Source organism: Aquarana catesbeiana, linkage group LG13 (genome assembly GCF_042186555.1).
Source record: "Aquarana catesbeiana isolate 2022-GZ linkage group LG13, ASM4218655v1, whole genome shotgun sequence".
Taxonomy (NCBI): domain Eukaryota; kingdom Metazoa; phylum Chordata; class Amphibia; order Anura; family Ranidae; genus Aquarana; species Aquarana catesbeiana.
Window position 1 is genome coordinate 27,537,877 of NC_133336.1, and position 20,244 is coordinate 27,558,120.

The following is a 20,244-nucleotide window of genomic DNA, read 5'->3' on the forward strand; positions in this document are numbered from 1 at the left end:
GCAAGAGAGGGTGGCTACGCTCTTACAGGGGGGCCATGGAGAACGAACGTAGCCACCTTCTAACAAGTCAGATCACACCAGCAAAAAAAAAAAAAAAAAAAAAAAAAAAAAAAAAGGGAATTGGGAGGAGGCTGAGAGCATTAGACTTTTGTCACTTAAATATTCACATTTGAATCAAATTTTTTTTAAACTAAAGTTTAGTGTCACTTTCACCACTTCAAGTCCACCCCATAGCAGTTTTACTGCTACAGGGTGTCACCTGTGCACAAGATCACATATACATTAAAATATATATATATATATATATATATATATATATATATATATATATATATATATATATATATATATATATATATATATATATATATATTTATATATTTATATTACACACACACACACACACACACACACACATACACACACGTGATCCGGCTCTTCCGGGTTGGGGGTGCACATGTGGCTCGCTCCTGCTGTGATCACAATCAGCAAGAGCACCATGGACTCAATGTCTGCCAGCACCCGCCGTTTGTTCAGTACACAAGGCAGATTGCCGTTCTGTCAGTAGGGAAGGCATTGATCCTGTGTCCCTGGTTTTTTTTTTAAAACACTTTTTATTGACGGATGTGCAAAACATTTTACATATTTAGCAAAATGCTCCACATGAGCACAATGGTATATAAAACACAAATAGTCATATAACAACATATTGAAGAATACAGATACAGCTATACAGTGCATATTTTTAGCACTGATCACTGTATTGGTGTCACTGGTCGCCAAAAAGTCAAAGTGTCAGTTAGTGTCCAATTCGTCCGCAGCAATATCACTGTTCCGCTATCGCTGCCATTACTAGTGTATCTCCCTGCTCCGGTTGACCAGGCGCTCTTATGTAAATTTAGTGGGTATCTGTTCTGTATATAGTTCATATTTAATATTATGGCTAAATTAGCCTCTGTTCCAGCATTGGCTGTGTTGCGTGCAGTTCCACACTGTCGTCTGTAGGTGTCGCTGTCACCACAGGCCAGTGATGGAAGAGCAACAGGCTAAGGTGTATTGAGTGTTCACCGCTGTGCATTCTGGGAAAGGGGCAGACGCCATTTTGTTCTCTCTCTCACCTCCTGGCCTAAGGTATGTGACAACTCCTTTTCTGTCTCCGGGGCCCTGCTGGCCCGAGGCTATGTGACCGCAAGTAGGCCCAGAAGCTATTTGGGGCCTACTGGTTCAGAGGTGGTCCTGTACTGTCTGTCCTGCGGGAAGAAGCCGAGCAATTGAAAGATCCGAGGGAGGGCTCATCTTGGAGAGGACCGTGCGAAAGGCTGGTATCTCAAGAGGAGCCTGGTGACTCAATTGGAGGATGCATCCTAACCAAAACTACCTCACAGAAAAAATGAAAAGAAAGGCGCCTCTAAGTGCAGTATGCAAAATTTAATAAAGTGCACAAAGGGTTAAAAGCACTTACAAGATTGTTGAGTGTTAAAAGACATGATAAAATCAGGAGTCCTCATCTGTAGCATGTGTCCATCCTCAGCATGGTGGTAGAGAGCAGTGTAGAGCCGTCCAGCAGCTGTAAAGCGTTCTCATGCGTGTTGGAAAGAGGAGGCAGCAGGGAGGCCTGTATTTACTGCGGGACACACACAAGGCTAATGGTGTCAGTGCGGAGAAGGGGGTGGTAACGCGTTTCGGAGCTTGTGCGGCTCCTTCGTCAGATCTTGTAAGTGCTTTTGACTCTTTGTGCACTTTATTAAATTTTGCATACTGCACTTAGAGGCGCTTTTCTTTTCCTTTTTTATAACTTCAGAGTTGCTTCTCCTCTAACCAAAGTGCTGCCAGAAGTGCCACCTCATCACTATCATCCCTCTGACCAGCTACCCACCTCCACCAGAGCGCCCTTATCTCATCTCTGTTTTAAACCTACCTCACAGTACTGCTGGGTCGGCTTAAAGGTTCCGGTACTGTGTTGTTGTGTTCGTTCAACTAATACTAAATCCTGTGGCAGAGGATCGTCTAACTAATACTAAATCCTGACACAGAGGATTGTTCAACCATTATTATTCCTATCAAGTCTGTGGCAGAGACTTTTGTCCGTGCGTCATTCCAGCTGCTAGGTCAGTGAGAGAGGCCTATCCGGGTGAGCAAGATCCGTTGATTGAAGGAGTACTTATCTCCAGGTTCTACAAAGTTAAACCTTCTTAAACCCTCCATCCCTCTACTGCTCAAGTTGTTCAATAAAAAAGCATTGGAAAAAGAACCAAGTGACTGGTGCATATATTAGGTGGGTGCAAGGCCCAGTACAGACTAATGCCGCGTACACACGAGCGGACTTTACGGCAGACTTTGCCCGGTGGACTTTGACGGACTTTATGATGGACTTTCTGAATGAACAGACATGCCGACACACAATCCACCAAAGTCCGTCGAATTCGTACGTGATGACGTACGACTGGACTAAAACAAGGAAGTTCATAGCCAGTAGCCAATAGCTGCCCTAGCGTGGCTTTTTGTCCGTTGAACTAGCATACAGACGAGCGGACTTTTCGACCGGACTCGATTTCGACGGATTGATTTAAAACATGTTTCAGATCTAAGTCCGTCCATCTTTTGAGCAAACAAAGTCCGCTGGAGCCCACACACGATCAAATTGTCCGACGAAATCCAGTACACCGGATCAAGTCTGCCGTAAACTCCGCTCGTGTGTACGCGGCATAAGTTCTAGTGTGGTGAACTGTAATGCCCCGTACACACGGTCGGATTTTCCGACAGAAAATGTGTGATAGGACCTTGTTGTCGGAAATTCCGACCGTGTGTAGGCTCCATCACACATTTTCCATTGAATTTTCTGACACACAAAGTTTGAGAGCAGGCTATAAAATTTTCCGACAACAAAATCCGTTGTCGGAAATTCCGATCGTGTGTACACAAATCCGACGCACAAAGTGCCACGCATGCTCAGATTAAATAAAGAGATGAAAGCTATTGGCCACTGCCACGTTTATAGTCCCGATGTACGTGTTTTACGTCACCGCGTTCAGAACGATCGGATTTTCCGACAACTTTGTGTGACCGTGTGTATGCAAGACAAGTTTGAGCCAACATCCGTCGGAAAAAATCCTAGGATTTTGTTGTCGGAATGTCCGAACAAAGTCCGACCGTGTGTACGGGGCATAAGGGGTAGCGGCAAAGACCCAATTTAAACCATCAGCTCCTAAAGGGGGTCAGTGCTACACTAGTAAAAAAAATAAATAAAATAATATAAATAAAAATATTCCCTATTTTGTAGACGCTATAACTTTTGCACAAAATCAATCAATATACGCTTATTGAGATTTTTTTTTTTTTTAACAAAAACATGTAGCAGACTACATATTGGCCTAAATTGATGAAGAAATTCGATTTAAAAAATTTTTTTTTTTTATTAGATATATTTTATAGCAGAAGATAAAAAATACAGTATATATTTTTTTTCAAAATTGTCGGTCTTTTTTTGTTTATAGCGCAAAAAAATTAAAACTGCAGGAGGTGATCAAATACCACCAAAAGGAAACTTTATTTGTGGGGAATAAAGGACATCCATTTTATTTGGGTACAGCGTCGCACGACCGTGTAATTGTCAGTTAATGTAACGCAGTGCCGTATCGCAAAAAACGACCTGGTCATGAAGGGGAGGTAAACCTTCCGGAGAGCAAGTGGCTAATTATGACTTTAAAGTGAACCTGTCGTAAGACAAATACAGGGGCTGCACTTGCTAACCTTTTGAACATGCTCGTTGCCTGGCTGTTCTGTTGCGAAATTTGGAGGGTGTAGCTCCGGGACTGGCATACAATGGTCTCATTATTTTTTCACATTTCTGTAATTTTTCTTATTAATATAAATTCTGAGCAAAGTATTTATGAAAACGCCATCAGTGGCTGCTGGCCAGGAATGGGTTAACCACCTCCGGACCGCCGAACGCCGATATACGTCCCTTTACTTTGAGGACGGATATCATTGTTATGGCAGCAGCTAGCTGCCATAACCCCGGTATCCTAGTGTTCAGCCGGCGGTCCGCTACAAGATAAAAGTGGTCTCTGCGGCAGATTAGTCAAAACGTCACTTCCGCCCATAGCTCTTAAAAAAAAAAAAAAGGGACATTTTTTTTTAAATCATTTTTTTAAATGACAATTTTTTTTATTGCATTTTAGTCTAAATATGAGATCTGAGGTCTTTTTGTTTACATTCCTTGTAACAGGAATAAAAGTGACACAATTTTTTTTTAAACAGTGTAAAAAATAAAAAGGTAAAATAAATAAGAAAAAAAATTAATTTTAAATGCGCCCCATCCTGCTGAGCTCGCGTGCAGAAGCGAACGCATACGTGAGTAGCGCCCACATATAAAAAAGGTGTTTAAACCACACATGTGAGGCATTGCCGCGATCGGTAGAGTGAGAGTAATAATTCTAACCCTAGCCCTCCTCTGTAACTCATAACATGCAACCTGTAGAATTTTTTAAACGTCGCCTATGGAGATTTTTAAGGGTAAAAGTGTGTCACCATTCCACAAGCGGGCGCAATTTTGAAGCGTGACATGTTGGGTATCAATTTACTCGGCGTAACATTAGCTTTTACAGTATAAAAAAAAAAAAATTGGGCCAACTTTACTATTTTTTTCCAAAAAAAGTGCACTTGTAAGACCGCTGCGCAAATACGGTGTGACAGAAAGTACGACTGCCATTTTATTCTCTAGGGTGTTATAAAAAAATGTATAATGTTTGGGGGTTCTAAGTAATTTTCTAGCAAAAAACTGTTTTTAAATTGTAAACAACAAATCTAAAAAAGAGGCCCCGTCCTTAAGTGGTTAAATCAGTAGCCTGGCAGTCATACAGGGAAGTGTAGTAGATGGTGGTGAATGGTCAGCGGGGAAATGTTAGGTGCAGCCCCAATGTCAACGCAAACTGATTTGTGTAAGAAAGATAAAGTAAAAGTGATTTGTACAGAAACACCTGCAAAGAGGAACAGAAGGACGGAGAGACAGTCTGCAGGAACCTCTGGCTAAGGTGGGGGGCTTCTCCTTATCATTCCTTGCAGAGTATCTCTCTTCTTCATACAAAGTATATCTCATCTCTATCCAGAGTATCTCTTCTTCCACACAGAGTATCTCTCTTCTCCATGCAGAGTATCTTTTTCTTCGTGCAGATTATCTCTCTTTTCTCCTCTCTCTTTTTTCCTCTCCATGCAGAGTATTTCTCTGCTCCACACAAAGTATCTCTCCTCTCCATACAAAAGTATCTCTTAAATGCAGATTATCACTTCTTTCCATGCAGAGTATCTCTCTTTTCCACGCAGAGTATCACTTCTTTCCATACAGAGTGTCTCTTTTCTCAGTGCAGAGTATATCTCTTTTCCTTGCAGAGTATTTTTCCTTTACATGCAGGATATTTCTTTTCTCCACACAAAGTATCTCTTCTATCCATACAGAGTATTTCTCCTTTCCATGCAGAGTATCTCATGCAAATTATCTCTCCTTTCCATGAGGAGTATGTCTTCTCTCTGTGCAGAATATCTCTCATGTCTCTTATTGTTCTCACCTAAGGCATTTCTCTGTCTGAAGACTATCACTTTGCCTCTGCAGAATATCTCTCCCTTTCTCACTCGGTTATACATGAGAAGTATTTTTCCTCTCTCCTGATGGAGGATTCTGTGTGTGTTGTGATTTGTGTAGATTATTGATGCAATTATCCCAGTTTTCAGTTATAAATGTGAATTCACATTCTTGTTCCCATTTATGCATATACAGTGGGGACGGAAAGTATTTAGACCCCCTTAAATTTTTCACTCTTTGTTATATTGCAGCCATTTGCTAAAATCATTTAAGTTCATTTTTTTCCTCATTAATGTACACACAGCACCCCATATTGACAGAAAAACACAGAATTGTTGAAATTTTTGCAGATTTATTAAAAAAAGAAAAACTGAAATATCAAATGGTCCTAAGTATTCAGACCCTTTGCTCAGTATTTAGTAGAAGCCCCTTTGATCTAATACAGCCATGAGTCTTTTTGGGAAAGATGCAACAAGTTTTTCACACCTGGATTTGGGGATCCTCTGCCATTCCTCCTTGCAGATCCTCTCCAGTTCTGTCAGGTTGGATGGTAAATGTTGGTGGACGGCCATTTTTAGGTGTCTCCAGAGATGCTTAATTGGGTTTAAGTCAGGGCTCTGGCTGGGCCATTCAAGAACAGTCCCGGAGTTGTTGTGAAGCCACTCCTTTATTTTAGCTGTGTGCTTAGGGTCATTGTCTTGTTGGAAGGTAAACCTTCGGCCCAGTCTGAGGTCCTGAGCACTCTGGAGAAGGTTTTCGTCCAGGATATCCCTGTACTTGGCTGCATTCATCTTTCCCTCGATTGCAACCAGTCGTCCTGTCCCTGCAGCTGAAAAACACCCCCACAGCATGATGCTGCCACCACCATGCTTCACTGTTGGGACTGTATTGGACAGGTGATGAGCAGTGCCTGGTTTTCTCCACACATACCGCTTAGAATTAAGGGCAAAACGTTCTATCTTGGTCTCATCAGACAAAAGAATCTTATTTCTCACCATCTTGGAGTCCTTCAGGTGTTTTTTAGCAAACTCTATGCGGGCTTTCATGTGTCTTGCACTGAGGAGAGGCTTCCGTCGGGCCACTCTGCCTTAAAGCCCCAACTGGTGGAGGGCTGCAGTGATGGTTAACTTTCTACAACTCTCTCCCATCTCCCGACTGCATCTCTGGAGCTCAGCCACAGTGATCTTTGGGTTCTTCTTTACCTCTCTCACCAAGGCTCTTCTCCCCCGATAGCTCAGTTTGGCCAGACAGCCAGCTCTAGGAAGGGTTCTGATCATCCCAAATGTCTATTTAAGGATTATGGAGGCCACTGTGCTCTTAGGAACCTTAAGTGCAGCAGAAATTTTTTTGAAACCTTGGCCAGATCTGTGCCTTGCCACAATTCTGTCTCCGAGCTCTTCAGGCAGTTCCTTTGACCTCATGATTCTCATTTGCTCTGACATGCACTGTGAGCTGTAAGGTCTTATATAGACAGGCGTGTGGCTTTCCTAATCAAGTCCAATCAGTATAATCAAACACAGCTGGACTCAAATGAAGGTGTAGAACCATCTCAAGGATTATCAGAAGAAATGGACAGCAACTGAGTTAAATATATGAGTGTCACAGCAAAGGGTCTGAATACTTAGGACCATGTGATATTTCAGTTTTTCTTTTTTAATAAATCTGCAAAAAAGTCAACAATTCTGTGTTTTTCTGTCAATATGGGGTGCTGTGTGTACATTAATGAGGAAAAAAAAAAATGAACTTAAATGATTTTAGCAAATGGCTGCAATATAACAAAGTGAAAAATTGAAGGGGGTCTGAATACTTTCCGTCCCCACTGTAGGGGAGTTTGTTTTGTTCTATGTATATTAACTAGATTAGAGTTTAGTTCTGATATCAGTCCATGCTTTCGAAGAATGATGGTGGTTGCGAGCTTGTTGTTTGGAAATACGTGTTAAAGTGTCTAATTTGGAGGAAATTTATTAAACTCAGTATTGGGAATCTGATGTCTAGATTTTAGTGAGGGGAATGAGGCAAAATTGTTGTGTTCAATAAAATTAGAAAGGGGTGTCAGGTTGTTATTTATCCACCATGAGAAGTCTCCAGCATCATGGGTATTAGGAGGGGATTTTGGATCTCCAACAAAAGAAGCATGTGGGGGTGTGTTAGATATCAGTTTGTATTTTTTGTTGTGTAGTTTCCATAATTGGTATGACTGTGCAACCAGCTGGTTGAGAGTGTGAATTGAACTTTTATTTCCTCATAATATTCCAAAGATAGAATAATATGGTAGAATTGAGTCTTTTTCTAACTTAACCCATAAGGACAATGGAGTTGGGAATATGCCATTGTGCAATTTGTGACCATCTGGTAGCTAAGTAATATAACCAGAAATCTGGAAGGCCAAGTCCTCCGTTCTCTTGTGATTTATATAATACTAATCTTGATAAACGAGGGTGTGAATCTAACCATATAAACTTGTTAATCTCTGTTTGAAATTTAGTAATATATACTTTATTTAGTCTAATTGTTAGCGCCCTGAATAGGTATAAGATCTTTGGTAGAATTGTCATTTTAATTGCTGCGATTCTGCCTAAAATTGATATTTTGAAAGGTTTCCACATTTTAAGCATCGATCTTAATTTTTGTACTATAGGCAGGTAGTTTTTTGAGGTTAGGTTATTAATATTTGGGGTGAGAAAGATGCCTAAATATGGGAGATTCTCCATTGACCAGGTAAAATTAAATGAGGAATGTAAGGAGAATAAATGAGTTGGTGGGATGTTTATTGGCATACCAATTGATTTGGAAACATTCACTGTTAGGCCTGATAATGATGCAAATGTTTTAAGAGTATCTAATAGATTTGGTAAAGCTATATTGGGTTGTGTGAGGAATAAAATAATATCGCCTGCATACATGCTTAATTTATAATATATATTATTAGACTTATAACCTTTGATGTCTGGCTGTAGCATAGTTGCCAACATTGTAAAAAAAAAAAAAAAAAAAAAATGTGGGACACTTTTGTGGCTGTAGGCGGAGCTGTCCAATAATTAGGGGGCGGGGCATTCGTCAGCAGGCATGGCCTAGCAAAAATAGACAAGTGCAGCGCGCGAAGCGAAAAATGGGCGTGGTTTACGGGAAAATGTGGGCGTGGCTTAAATGGGCGTGGCTCTAGAGGGTGTGGTTAGAGTCTGAAATGAATGAGGGATGGAGAGGGGGAGAGAGGGGGAGGGGGAGAGAGGGGGAGAGAGAGGGAAATGACGGGACAGCAGCCCCAGATCCTACACAATAGAAATATGTGTGTTCTAGAAAGTTTAACAATCAGCAGATAAAGATACTCCAAACACCTGGTGTTAGCACTTCAATCATCCCGGCACCATGGTTGTTATGGTGTCAGGATGATTGAAGCGCATTATTTCTATTATTACATTGTAATATAAAATGAAATCATTCAACTCACCATAATGCAGAATCAGTGGGATCCCTGAGCCTGTCACCAGCCACGTCGCCTGCCACCAGCCGTCCGTCCTTGCTTCAGATGTCCGAGCAGAGCCCCCCCCTCACATCAGGAGTCCCGAGCAGAGGCCCCCCCTCACATCAGGAGTCCCCGGCGGAGCCACCCCTCACATCAGGAGTCCCCAGTGCCCCCCCCACTCACATCAGGTGTCCCCAGTGCCCCCCCCACTCACATCAGGTGTCCCCAGTGCCCCCCCCACTCACATCAGGTGTCCCCAGTGCCCCCCCCACTCACATCAGGTGTCCCCAGTGCCCCCCCCCACTCACATCAGGTGTCCCCAGTGCCCCCCCCACTCACATCAGGTGTCCCACAGCGGTGCGCGCGCTCCCCCCCACCTCAGAGGTGTGTCCGCAGCATGGCTAGAACCCCCGCCCCTTTCCATAGCAGACTGGCAGCGGGGCGGGGGGTAGGCGGGCCGAGGCGGAGCAGGGCGGGCCGAGGCGGAGCGGGGCAGAACTTCCACAAAATGGCGGCTGGCGGAGACAATGTCTCCGCCGGCCGCCGACCTCTAGCGGCGGCTTCGAAAACGGGAACCGGATTTTTCGGGACATTTCCCGGGACACCACAAAATTCGGGAATGAAGCCCAAGTCCCAGTCCCGGGAAATCCGGGACAGTTGGCAGCTATGCTGTAGTAATATTGCTGTGGCTAAGGGTTCAATCACTAGAGCGAATAGCAAGGGAGAAAGGGGACAACCCTGGTGTGTGCCCCTGCCCAACTTGAAAAAGTCTGAATTACATCCTGGTAATGTTATCCTAGTAGATGGGTTGTGATAAAGAGCTTGAAAAGGCGTGGAAAAATTCGCCCTTGATTCCATATCTTTTCAGTATTATATCAAGGAAATTCCAGGATACACTATTGAATGCCTTATATCGAGTCTAAGTAATAGGACTGATTTGGAGTTGGTTTTTACATCTTGAATTATATTTGTTACTAGTCTAATATTGTCAGTAATTTGTCTACCTGGTATGAATCCTGATTGATAAAGGGGAAATCAAGGAGGGGATTATTGATGCTAATCTGTTGGCTAACAATCTGCTAAATATCTTAAAGAGGAAGTAAAGCCTGATGAGTTTTACTTCCTCTTTGTTTTCCTGCAAAGGTAAAGCATAATGGGCTACTATGCAACGCATATGTGTCACTTACCTGACACAGGAGCCTGCGATGTCACCGCTGTCCCCTCTTCCACGAAGCGTCCATCTTCCTTCCGGGTATCGAGGCTCCGTCGCTGTGGTTGGCTGGAGCCACGATGATGTCACTCCCGCGCATGGGCGCAGGAGCCACCACTAACGGCTTGATCAGCACGCTCATACGCCGTAGACATCGGTGCCTGATTTTTGCAAATATCTCCTAAACCGTGTAGGTTTAGGAGATATTTCTTGCACCTACAGGTAAGCCTTAATCTAGGCCTACCTGTAGGTAAAAGTGGTCTTTAAGGTTTTATAACCACTTTAAAAAACCTGGTTCTTCTACTGTGCATGGTGCGTTTAATTCATCTGTTTGTGTTTGGGTTAGCTTTGGAATAGGGAGTTTATCTAACCAAGATAGTGCTGAAGGTGGAATGGGTGAAGTGGGTGCTGAGAGGAGATTTGAATAACATTTTTTGAATAAAGACAGAATTTCTTGGCGATGAATGATCAACTGTTTCGTATCATTCTTGAGTTTACGGACGTGGGTTTTATTGATTGATTCAGTTTGCTGGCAAACATTGTACAATATGCATTGCTCAGTGGCGGCTGGTGAAGTTTTAGGATGGGGGGGCGCCAGACCCCGCCCTTCCTTTTGACCCCTCCCACTTGGTAAAAATGGGCGTGGTTTCAGTGAAATAGTGGGCGTGGCTCTAAGGTGGTGTGGTTAGCGTCTGAGATGAACGAGGGATAGAGGGAGAGGGAGAGAGGGACAGCAGGCCTAGATCCTACACAACAATAGAAATGTGTATTCTACAAAGTTTAACAATCATCAGATAAAGATACTCCAAACACCTGGTGTTAGCGCTTCAATCATCCCGGCACCATGGTTGTTATGGTGTCAGGATGATTGAAGCGCATTGTTTCTATTGTTACATTGTAATATAAAATGAAATCATTCAACCCACCATAATGCAGAATCAGTGGGAGCCCCGAGTGTGTCACTAGCCACGTCGCCTACAACCAGATGCCATCAGGTGTCCCCAGCAGTCCGTCCTTACATGCAGCCTCTGTCACATAAAATGCAGCCTCTGTCCCCCCACATCAGAGTTTCAGAGTTGCCATCAGTGTCCCCACACAGCATGTGTCCCCCACAGCAGGTGTCCCCCATCAGAGCCCCCCACAGCAGGTGTCCCCCATCAGAGCCCCCCCAAGAGCAGGTGTCCCCCATCAGAGCCCCCCCAAGAGCAGGTGTCCCCCATCAGAGCCCCCCACAGCAGGGTGTCTCCATCAGAGTCCCCCCACAGCAGGTGTCCCCATCAGAGGCCCCCCACAGCAGGTGTCCCCATCAAAGCCCCCCACAGCAGGTGCCCCTCATCAGAGTCCCCCCACAGCAGGTGTCCCCCATCAGAGTCCCCCCACAGCAGGTGTCCCCCATCAGAGTCCCCCCACAGCAGGTGTCCCCCATCAGAGTCCCCCCACAGCAGGTGTCCCCCATCAAAGTCCCCCACAGCAGGTGTCCCCCATCAGAGTCTCCCCACAGCAGGTGTCCCCCATCAGAGTCTCCCCACAGCAGGTGTCCCCCATCAGAGCCCCCCACAGCAGGTGTCCCCCACAGCAGGTGTCCCCCATCAGAGCCCCCCACAGCAGGTGTCCCCCATCAGAGCCCCCCACAGCAGGTGTCCCCCATCAGAGCCCCCCACAGCAGGTGTCCCCCATCAGAGCCCCCCACAGCAGGTGTCCCCCACAGCAGGTGTCCCCCCCATTCTCCACACAGCGGTACTTACCTTCAGTCTCCTGCGGTGTCCTCCTCACACTGGCACCAGCATTCTTCCCGTTTCCTCTCTCGGGCTCAATGAGAGAGAGAATCAGGAAGTGACATCTGACTCAGGGCAGATGTCAATCAAATCTGAAGTGCCAAGTAGCTTCCGCCCGGCGCCTGTAGTATGTATTACTATGGCCGAGCGGAAGCTACTTGGCGCTTCAGAAAACGCCCCAAGGCGGGCTAAACGCCCACAAATGCAGCGCCACGTCTGCAATCTCATGATTGCATAGACGTGGCGCTTCCTATAAGTGCACTGTGTCCGGCGACGCACTGTATCAGGCGTTCGAACACAGTGCACTTAAGGACCTTTTTTTTTCTTTTTTTTTTTTTTTTTTTAAAGGGCCAGTAGTAAAAAAAAAAATTTTTTTTTTTTGCTGCCTGGAGGGGGGAGGGGGGGGGGGGGGGGGACGGGCCGCCTATGGACGGGCCGCCTATGGACGGGCCGCCACTGGCCATTGCTAGATAGTAAAAATCTTGCTTTTGACAAGCGGAGTGCCTTTTCTGCTTTAAATGTAAGTAATGAGTCCAGTTCATTTCGTTTTTGAGAAATGATTTTGTAGGTGTTTGGGTCGTGTGAATTGGTATGATCTTTATCTAGGTTATGGAGATCTTTGGTAAGAGAGTGAATTATTTCCCATCTTTTCTTATTACATTGTGCTGCTCGTTTAATGAGGTGGCCTATCAATACAGCTTTATGGGCTAGCCATACTGTAGTTGGGGAAATATCTGGAGTTGAGTTTAATGCAAGATAGTCTTTTATTTCTAATGCAATCTCATTTTGGTGTGTGGGGGTCTGTCAATAATGATTCATTGATTCTCCATGAATATGGAGTGGAGGTGAGGCCTATAAATTGAGTGCTGAGAGTGATGATGTGGTGGTCTGACCAGGAACAAGGGTGTATTGAGGCGTCATGGGTATTGGCTAAAATTATTGGGGTACAAAATATGTAATCTATTCGTGAATATGAATCAAGTGGGTGAGAATAAAAAGGTATACTCACGTGTGCCTACATTTAATGATCTCCAGGAATAGATGTTTTTGAAGTTTGGTTTTGTTTGCTACGATCAAGTTTAGGTTGAAAAGCTGAGAGTTAAAATCTCCACCCAAAATAACATGCGGTGAGTGGTATTGTTGCAGTGTATTTAAAAATTGTGTGAAGAAAGTAGTTTGTGTCTCATTTGGCGCATATACATTGGCAATCGTTAATTCTCTACCTGATAAAGCACCTTTGATTATGATGAACCTACTATCTTGGTCCTTGTAAACCTGTTGAACCTCTAATGGGAAAGATTGATGGATAAAGACTGCCACTCCTTTAGTTTTAGAGGAGGTTGAGGTATAAAAAGTTTGATTAAAAGCTTTGTGAAAAAATGTAGGGTGGCCGTCTTTCATGAAATGCGTTTCTTATAACAATAATATTTTGGCATTTAGTTTTTTTATATTGTAAAAAGGCTTTTTTTCATTTTTTAAAGGGGAATTAAATCCTTGGACATTGTGTGACAAAACAGTGATGGTCCTAGTGTTAATGTCAATTTTGGGGAGTCATCAGGAAGTGATAACGTATGATAAATTGAATGGTGACTGGTGTGTAGATGTCCAATTTTTCTAAATATAGATGTGGTCAACCAGGCGTACAAGGATATAATAAAACGGATTTTTTTTACTATTCTGTGCAACTCCTGGCATAACAAAAGGATTGTACCAAACTTGTTTTTTTCTATAAAAACTGAATCTGGTTTAACATTAATTAAGTGTAACTTATATCTGTAATTAAAAAAAAAAAAAAACACTGTATAGGGTTGGAAAGAAAAAGATTTTCCAACCGACCATGAAAAATGAGACCTGATGGTCTTAAACTCAGTCTTATGCCGTGTACACACGGTCGGAATTTCCAACAACAAATGTTCGATGTGAGCTTGTTGTCGGAAATTCCGACCGTGTTTAGGCTCCATGGGACATCTGGTTCTCAAATTTTCCAACATCAAAATCCGTTGTCGGAAATTCCGAACGTGTGTACACAATTCCAACGCACGAAATTCCACGCATGCTCGGAATCAAGCAGAAGAGCCACACTAACTATTGAACTTCATTTTTCTCGGCTCGTCGTACGTCACCGCGTTCTTGGCATTCTGAATTTCCGACCAACTTTGTGTGACCGCGTGTATGCAAGACAAGTTTGAGCCAACATCTGTCGGAAATAAATCCAGGATTTTGTTTTCGGAATGTCCGATCGTGTGTACGCGGCATTGGAGTGCTAGGATCAAAATGTATGAAAATAATAAAAAATAAAAAAACAACAATGAACAGGAAAGATCTCTCTGGTGAAAGAATATAAAGCAACTGAGTGGGGGTAAATCATGTCAGCATAAGGCGGGTAGCCACAATTAATATCATGAATATGAATAATTGTGCAACTTTTAACCAATACATTCTAATTCAAAGACTCTGTAAATGATTTTGTTCTTGAAATTGTGAAAAACTAGTAAATCAAGATGTGGGTCCAGACATCTAGCGGAGCTAAACAATTCTACCCTAGTTCAAAGCAAAACAGATTCTTTTTTGCTTTAACCTCCCTGGCAGTATTCCCGAGTGTGGCTCGGGGTTAAAATTCAGTACCATTAGCGGTAACCCCCGAGCCACACTCGGGATCGCATTGCAGGATCCTGGGGCGGCTTTACTTACCTTGTCCCCGGGATCCTGCGATGTCCCCCGCAGTGTCCGAGGGCTCCGTCCTCCTCCGAAGCCTCTCCGTGCCAGGCTCCGTTCCCTGCGAGCGGCGCGACGCACGGGGGCGGAGCCTGGCGGCAAATTCAAAAAAAATGTCAAAATCATAACACATACAGTACTGTAATCTTACAGATTACAGTACTGTATGAAATGATTTCACATCCCTTTTGTCCCCAGTGCTCTGGCCCATGTATGTTTTACATGATATACACTGTTCTTTCTGCCTGGAAACTGGAGATTGTCCATAGCAACCAAAAAGTGTCCCTTTACGTCAAAAGTGGCTTTAGACCAGCTAGAAAACAGCGATAATAAATTAGAACACTTGCAGAATTGAGCGATAGTGAATTGTGGGGAAATTTATTTTATTACTATTTTTTTTAATTTTTTTTAATTATTTATTTTTATTTATTATATTATAATTTATGTTTTTGTGTTTCAAACTTTATCATACCCGGGATATCTACTAGACTCTGGTTTGGACAGATTTAAGTGTGTTATTGTTAAGATTTACAGACCTACAATATAAAACGCCAAATTTCCATGCAAAATAATTGTACCGCTTTCAGCACCTAAAATCCGAAAGAATCATACCGCCAGGGAGGTTAAGAGTGCATTACTCCACCGATGTCTAAGCCACATCAACATGCAACTTATATGAGTGAGACAACCAAAAAACCTTAAAAAAAAAAAAAAAAAAAAAAAGGGGGGGAGATGTGTCCACTGTCACATATGGAACTGCTATAAGGGTATATAATTTATGAGAATCATCCATTAGGAACAACTGGAAGTATACATATCTTTTTAGTCTTTTCAGTGGAATCAGCGTTACCATTATAGTACTAAAGATGGCAGTGTTGAGTTATAACAGATTATAATTCTTTTTGATACAAAAAATAATGGCCTAAATTTAGACATTGGTTTCCTCACCCATTATACTAAAGTTTTACGACCCCCTCTGTGACTAGCATCCCCCCCTCCAGTCTATAGCTCTACCTCTGTCCTATCTCACTAATGCCGCGTACACACGAGCGGACTTTCCGGCGGACTAGGTCCGACGGGATTAGTCCGACAGACAATCCGATAGTGTGTGGGCTAGTCCGATAGCTTTTCGGGATAAAAATCAGACGGACCTAGAAATAGAACACGTTTCAAATCTGTCCGACGGCCTCAAATTGGGAAAACTGTTCGTCTGTGTGCTGGTCCGACGGACCAAATACGACGCAAGGGAAGCTATTGGCTACTGGCTATTGAACTTCCTTTTTTAGTCCCGTTTACGTCATCACGTTCAAACGAACGGACTTAAGAATGGACTTAGTCCTATCATGTGTGGCCAAGTCCCTTGGTTCGGAAAGACCGTCGGACCTAGTCCGCCAGAAAGTCCGCTCGTGTGTACGCGGCATAACTCTGCTGCTATCTTTATTACCATTGATTTGTATGTTTTTTTTTTTTTTTTAATTCTGCTAAAAAATTTGTGAATCAGTACTGCATGGACCTTGAAGGGGGCATACCCCGAAAGCTTGTCCTGAAAAATGTTCTCTGTCACAATTGCACTAATAATGCTACAATCACCTCAAGTAACAGATTATAATAAATACTGTCCTGAATCTGTTAAAATAATGTGGAAAAGTACTCTGTTACAGCAGTAGATGTAAGTGTGTCTTCATCTATTGGTTTAGTTTAGCCATTCAAGCTGTGAAAAATAACTTTACACAAAGTTAGTACATAGGGCCAATACCCCAGTTAATATATGCTCTGGTGTTTTGAGAACAGGTTTATAATCTTGAGGCCACTCAAGTGAATCGGGGTGAGTGGACATAAATCTGTTAAAGAGAATACCTGTAGAAAAATAAAATAAGAGAAAGAAAAAAAATTATATATTATATATTATATTTATTATACACACACAAAAATAAAATTGTATATATATTAAGGAAAATTGTTGTCCATACTTACCGTAATTTTCCTTTCCTGGATCCTCACCATGTCAGCCTACTATGGGTCAGCTCCGCCCCCTCTGACCCCTCCAGGACCACCTCTTTTCTAGCCCATAAAAGGGCAACTGTCTCCCCACACCAGTGTTAAAAAAAAAAACCCGCCTCGCGACGGATAAACTGGGTGGGAATCCTCCGGCTGACATGGGGAGGATCCAGGAAAGGAAAATTACGGTAAGTATGGACAGCAATTTTCCTTATTCCTGGACCTCCCCATGTCAGCCTACTATGGAATGTACCAAGCAATATTAAGAAGGGAGGGAAGACAAAAAATAAAAAATAAGCCAAACCCTCAATGCAATGCTAGTCAAAGTTTTTAATGGGCAACAGCCGCCGTAATACTGTAGAACCAAATGTTTCCTCAGGCGTACAAGCCATATTAAGCCTGTAATGCCTAATAAAAGGTGTTGGGCGCGCTCCAGCTTGCTGCTCTGCAAACTACCTCAGGGGCAACCTTCGCGTATGCCCAGGATGCTGCCATACCCCTCGTCGAATGTGCTTTGATCTCTGAAGGAGGAGGAAGGCCCAGCGTTTTGTATGCAACATGCATTGACAAACCAGGAAGACCCAACCCTGGATGTTGCTGGCATACCCTTTTTAGGCCCCATTGGGAAAACCTACAGCTGATCTTGTTTGCTAAAGCTTTTAGTCCATTTCAGGTAGGTTGAAACCACAGAGACCAGGTCTAACCTACTCCACTCATCAGCTGTATCCGCCGGAAAGGCTGGGGGAATGACCTCCCAGTTCATACGAAATTATGTGGCCACCCTAGATAGAAAGCTTGGTATCGGCCTAAGGACTATCTTGTCTGGGAGCACCAAACAATATGGTTCTTTAGATGAGAAGGCGCACAACTCGGAGTCTCTTCTGGCCGAGGCCACGGCTAGTAAAAAACAAAACTGTTAAAAGAAATAATGAACAAGAGAGAGTTTGATCAAACGGAGGAACCAGCAATGTTCCCAAGACTAGTGTCAAGTCCTGTTTTGGAAAAAACGATTTCAATGGAGGTCTGATTTCTATGGCTGCCCCTACTATTAAAAAAAAAAAAAAAAAAATCAGATCACCAACGGATGTAGAGCATATCTTGCACACGACATAGCCGACAAGGCAGGGATTTGACCCTTCAGGGAATTATAAGCTAACCCTTGGAGACCACTCTGCAGAAACTCCAAAATGTTAGATACTGAAGGAGAGCCAAGATCCCAAACCCTTTCCGTAGTATTTCAGATCCGGTGATAGGTTACATTCGTTCTGACGATCCTGTAATAATGTCATCAACTTTATCCTCCTGTTCGAGTGTCAGGCTCCACTCTGCAGAAGGAGATTTTGACAAGGAGGCAGAGGGATTGGTGAGCCCAACTTTATCCTCCAAGCCAGAGGGAACCACAGCTCCCTGAGCCAGTAAGGTAGGACTACTATTGCTGTGACCTTTTCTCGCTGAATCTTCAGCAGGATTTTGAGAGCCAATAGAAGCAGTGGGAACACATACACCAAGGGGAGGTTTCAAGACCTGGACAAGCACCCTGACCCAATGCCTGTGGATGCTAGGTCCGGGTGAAGAAGCAAGGCAGTTGACAATTCTCCAATGCCATAAGCTCTATCGAAGGTGTCCCCCAGATCCTGAAGATCTTGCGTAGGTACTTGGAGTTGAGGCCCCATTTGTTGTGATCCCCAAAGCCTCAACTCAAGCGATCTGCCAAAACATTGCCAGGCCCTGGGAGTTAAGATGCTGTAAGAGAGCCAAGATTCTTCTCTGTGCAGAGGAAGATTGACATGCCACCTGAAGGAGAGGGTGACTTCTTGTGCCCCCTTGATGAGACACATAACACACCGTAGTTTTGTTGTCCAAAAGAATCTTGACAGCTCGACCTCGCAACATAGGTTGGAACACTAAGAGCGCGTCTGACAGCATCAAATCCCAGGAAATTTGAACTCTTCGCCCCACAAAGGTATCATTGGCCTTGAACCTGCTGTCCCAGGCAGTGTGCCCTGCAGCCTGCCAGATTGGCATTGGTTGACACCACTATTGGTTCTGAGGCCTTCAACGGAACTCCACTGGAAAGATTGCGAGCTACTGACCACCAACCAGATTATCGGAATTGGCAGATGAACCCACTGAAGAAGAAAGTTGCATTGAAACCTCCTTCTGCGCCACCTGACCCACGGGACTACTGGACCTGTGGCTGATAAAACCCCCAGATACTGCATGGATTCCTTCAGCATCATAGAAGGCCTGGCCATCACATCACTGCTTTGTCTGAGACTGGATCCCCTGGACCCAGTGGCGTCTCCAGCTTTCATATTTAGGGGGGGCACATGGGGGGACAGGGACAAAAATAGGGGGGCAATATAAAATGCAAATAGATAGATAGATAGATAGATCTAGATATATTTTATCTATCTATCCTGGGGCCCTTTACCCCTTTACTACGATCCCACAATGGCCCTTTCACATGTTCTGCAGTGAGCTCCCTTCCTACTGTATTGGGGCCCCCCCAGGGTGACAGAGAACAAGAGATATATGTCACCAGCATACCAAGAAATTATAAGGGTCCAAAGCAGTGGGAGAACTATCAGGGTTGCAAAGGTTGTCTTGCCACCGGGCCCTGGTGTTCTGTCACTGTGGGGTTACCCAGCCTCCTCTTGCTGTCCTGCCCCTGCTATTGACAGCACTGGTCTGGCATCTCTTGGAATTTACAGGCTGGTTCTCCTGTCCTAAGGAGGGGAGAAATCAGTCTGTTTTTTTCAGTAACTGAGAGTCCTGGTGGAGTCCTTCCTGCAACTCGCTCTTCTCCCTGCCAATGAGGATGCAGGGGAAGGAGCAGATCGGGCGGCCGTGGTTGTGTGAGCGCTCGCATTATGCAGTGTCAGCGAGCAGAGGGAGGGGGAGGAATCACCCGCAGGAGCTGACTGGGTATGTTCTCCCTCTCAATAGAGACTGTGTTACCCCAGCGGTGGCCCGAGTAAGATGCGGCACATCCGATATGAATACAAACAAAAAGAAATTGCCTTTTTGTAAAAAAAAAAAAAAAAAAACATTTTTTTTTGGGGGGGGGGGGGGGGGGCACATGGTGGGGCCCAGCATAATGTTGGGGGGGTCAGGGCCCCCTCTGCCCCCCCCCCCTAGGGTCACCATTGCCTGGACCTGCCTCTGAGGAAGAGAAACATGACCCTGATCTGTGCTGAATTGTACTCCTAAATACTCCAACATTTGGGTCAGATGCATCTGGCTCTTCCGAAAGTTAATCAACCAACCGAAACGAGTTAGTATTTTGCAGGTGAATTCACATGAACTAGAAGGAGCTCATTTGACGGACCCAGAAGTAGCATGTCATCTAGATAATGAAATATTTGCACACCCTTGACCCTGAGAGTTGCAAAGACAGCAGACAGTAGCTTTAAAAAACGTTCTCGGAGTCGTGCAGAGACCGAATGGGAGAGATTAAAAATGAAAATGAAAGCCTTCCACGGAAGGCCTGAGAAAGCGATGG

General features: G+C 44.0%; 1 protein-coding gene across 1 annotated transcript in view; it reads left to right on the forward strand.

The window, feature by feature from the left end:
• Window positions 1-4,973: 4,973 nt before the first annotated feature.
• The window catches only part of LOC141117297 (interferon-induced very large GTPase 1-like), a 45,969-nt gene continuing 30,698 nt past the window's right edge, over window positions 4,974-20,244 (forward strand). Inside the window, exon 1 of the mRNA XM_073610077.1 lies at window positions 4,974-5,033. The gene's annotated coding sequence lies outside the window, so the exon portion shown is untranslated. The remainder of the gene's footprint in view (window positions 5,034-20,244) is intronic.